Source organism: Ictidomys tridecemlineatus, unplaced genomic scaffold, assembly GCF_052094955.1.
Source record: "Ictidomys tridecemlineatus isolate mIctTri1 unplaced genomic scaffold, mIctTri1.hap1 Scaffold_551, whole genome shotgun sequence".
NCBI lineage: Eukaryota > Metazoa > Chordata > Mammalia > Rodentia > Sciuridae > Ictidomys > Ictidomys tridecemlineatus.
Genome location: NW_027523669.1, coordinates 10,490 through 14,220, shown reverse-complemented (window position 1 = coordinate 14,220; position 3,731 = coordinate 10,490). Strand labels below are relative to the sequence as shown.

The following is a 3,731-nucleotide window of genomic DNA, read 5'->3' as shown; positions in this document are numbered from 1 at the left end:
GAGGATTAACACTTCCCATTATCTATTGTTTACCATAAGTAATTTTCCACTCACATCATCTCACTTAAGGAATTTAGGCATCCCAGAGTTTCTGGTTATGTTTTGGGTTTTCTTCCAGTACTGGAAGCATCATGATAAATCCCTCAGGTTTTGTGATAACCTCTGAAGTTATTTCTACTCTGGCAATACAAGTAGTATTGTGGAAACTGAGACACACATAGAAAATGTGCTACGATAGGTCATTACATAAATGCCATCAAAATGGTAATGAAAATATGTACAATATTCTGTAATATGTTTTTAAGGTGTAGGTATATCCTGATTCTGGTATAGTGTTTTTGAAAATTGTGATGGTAAATAAACTACTTACCAGCAAGTCTCACAAAGAGGCATAGATTTCTGGTTTTTGTGTGGCCCTTGCTGCTCTCCATACTAGCACCTGGGCTGCAAATAAAGCTCTTGCTAAAACTGGCTGTTGGTCTCCATTCACTACAAAACGGACATGTTATTCTGAAAGTTTCCTGTCGCACATCTGTGGCCTCATTAAGGAGTCAAAATTTTCTGATCTTTCACAATTCATTTTCCTGTAATGGACATTTATAGAGGTCTGGGGCTAACCTGTTGGGAATATGCATCGAGCCTTTCCTCTGCAGCTGCTCTGGGACTCCTCACTGTGCAAACACAACTCAAGGGCAACGGCTGGAGTTCAACTGCAACAATGGAGAGCAGTTAATTCGCTGTCGGATTCATTAATGTCTTTGCAATCACCTGTTCCCAGCAAGCAGCGAGAAGATGAGCGTCCTCTCTCTTCTGGGATGTGGGTGAGCGAAGTTCAGAGTGAGATTTCTTCTAAGAAGTTGTGGGTGGCTGAAACCTCAAGACTGCCTTCCCTTCCTACTAGGGAGAGAAGGGGTCAGGGTGGGTGTACACTTATTGGGATGGATTTCGCATGGCATATGACGTTTTTTCTTCATGTTACATACTTTGCCATATGGACAGATATCAGAAGCCACAATATTAAAAGCATCTCCACTATCTTCAGCTGATCCACTCCTGCTAAGGGCTGATCCCTTACCAAACCCTGTATGACTTCGTGCCCCTTAATTTTATGATCCTGCTCATGACCTGGTAAAGAAATTGTTTGCTATGGATTTTAAAAGTAGGGTAAAAAAAAGAGTCATCAAACAGCTCTTTAGGGCACAGATGGAGAAAAGACAACAAGCTTGAAAGTCTTGTAGTATTTTACTGCACAAAAATAAAAATAAAAGTATTAGATAAAGAGGTAAGTCTCTAAAACTTAAAATTTCCCATAATACAATGGGGTTTCCTCATGCTTAGGAGAGACACATTAACAGTACTCCTAAAAGATATTAGAATGATTAGCCATCAGGGAAAAGAAAAGCTAAAGCACATTTGATGAAGCACTTCACACATTCCAGAGTTGTCTCAATAAAAGGAATGATAATGACGTGTTGTCATGGGAGTGAGGAAATCAGAAGCTTTATTCACCACTCTTAATAATAAGGTAAGGTGGTTCCACTGGTCTGAAAATGATCTGGAACTTCTTCAGAAAGTTAAATATGGAGTTAACAAACCACCTCTTCCACTCCTACTTACAAACTCAAGATAAATAAAAAAGTTGTCTACCAATGATCTGTACATGAATGTTCATACAATGTTCATATTATATATAATGTTCATATTATATATACGAATCTTATTCATATTAGTCAAAAAGTGAAAATGACCAGGCAGGTCTGTAATCTAGCTACTCAAGAAGCTGAGGCAGGAGGATCACAAATTCAGGGACAACCTGGGCAAATTTACAAGACCCTGTCTCAAAACAAAATTTTAAAAGGGTTGGGCTTTGGCTTAGTGGTAGAACATTGTTTAGTGTGCAGGAGGCTCCGGGTTTAATCTGCAGTACGACACCCACAAAGACACAAAGTAAAAATTACTATCCAGTGGGAAATGAACATTGAAATGTGGCATTATCATAAGATGGAAATCAGTCAAAATAAGGAGGAATAAACTAAAATACTAATACAAGCTACAATATAACTGAAAATTGCAAACATCCTAAGTGAAAGGAGTCAGATCCAAAAGGCGTATATGGTATTACTTCATTAAAAATATCCACAGAAACTCGAGTGTATACATGGGTCTTTCCACATGTGAAGGAGAAACACAAAAATGGTGTTTATTTAAAACTTAGAATAAAGATCCATTAGGAAAATTCAAGTAAAAGTAACATTGCACATAGCACATCACATTCACTAGTGTTGGCTAGAGCTGCAATATTGGGGGAAAGGAGATTGACTGCTTTGGGTACAGGCTTTTTTTGGAGAGAAAAGTAATAAAAATATTCTGAAATACCTGTGGATTAGAGAAGCCAGGTGAGGTCACAATGTGTCACATACTTAGCACAGTGTGCTTCCCCTGGTTGGAAGAGCACCACAGTGGTCATGAGACACTGTGTATTAAGAGAGCGCTCTTGTAATTGCTGCTGAAGAGTTCACATATTTCTACAACTAAGACATTTCCTAGAATAAAACCATCATCTAGTTCTAATCTCACTATACAGTCTGTCTCCCAGCCAGCTTCCTCAGGGCTCTCTGGACCTCATTGCTTCTCAGCATGTGAATGATGGGCTTCAACATGGGGGTCACCACACAGAAGAGCACAGAGACCAGGGTGTCCGTGTCCAGCCTTCTCTGGGCCTGTCATAGTGGAAGTTGGCTGTTCCTTAGAAGACCACTACGACAGTGAGGGGGGACACACAGGGAAAGAAGGCCTTCCTCCTGCCCTGGGCAGAGGGAATCCCCAGGATGGCCGCCATGATGAGTACGTAGGAGCCTGCAGTGAAGAGGCAGGGGCTCAGGCCCATGGTGGCACTGACAACGTGGAGCACAGACTCCTTGACAGATGTGTCTGATCAGGAGAGCTTAAGAAGCAATGTGGTGTCACAGAGAATGTGGCTGAACTGGTGGGGCCCACATAGAGTGAGTGTGATGGCCAGCATGGTGTGTGTGTCCAAATTCACCAGCCCACACAGCCAGGACCCAGTCAGGAGGTCAACACAGACCTTCACACTCATGATGACTGGGTACTGAGGACGACGGCAGGTGGCCCACAGCAGTCATACTGGCCACACAGACAGTAAGAAGCCTTCTGTGCCAGCACTTGTCACCAAGAAGAAGAACTGGGAAAGGCAGCCCTTATAAGAAATGGCCTTCTTCTCCCAGAAGAAGTTCACCAGCAGTACTGGGAGAGTGGTGGATGAGAAGCAGACGTCCAAGAAGCTCAAATTGCTGAGGACAAAGTATATTGGATTGCGGAGAGCAGGACTGACCCTGGTGGCCACTTTTATGAGCATGTTCCCCAGGAGAGTGGTCAGGTAAATGATCAGAAAGAGCAGGAAGAACCAGCCCTGTAGGTTTGAGTGGTTGGAAAATCCCAAGAAGATGAATTCAGTGACAAATGATTGATTGCTCATTTCCAATGTTGTCATAGCTACAAAACAGAGAAAAAGAGACCATGATGAGAATGGACTGAGAGCACCCCAAACAGGCTTTTTAATCTGCAGCAACGTGGCAAATAATATCGATTGAAAAGCAGCCTGGAGACTGATAACCTGTGGGACTGGTCTCAGGGAATCAGACCCACGGAGCTGCACACATTTGCAGGGGTGATGGTGGGTGGGAGTAACTCGAGAATTGCTAGAAGCCAAC

At 42.5% G+C, this 3,731-nt stretch overlaps 1 pseudogene; it reads right to left on the bottom strand.

Moving 5' to 3' along the window:
- Positions 1 to 2,576: 2,576 nt before the first annotated feature.
- On the bottom strand, positions 2,577 to 3,511 carry LOC144374029 (olfactory receptor 5AP2-like; annotated as a pseudogene).
- Between the last annotated feature and the right edge of the window lie 220 nt (positions 3,512 to 3,731).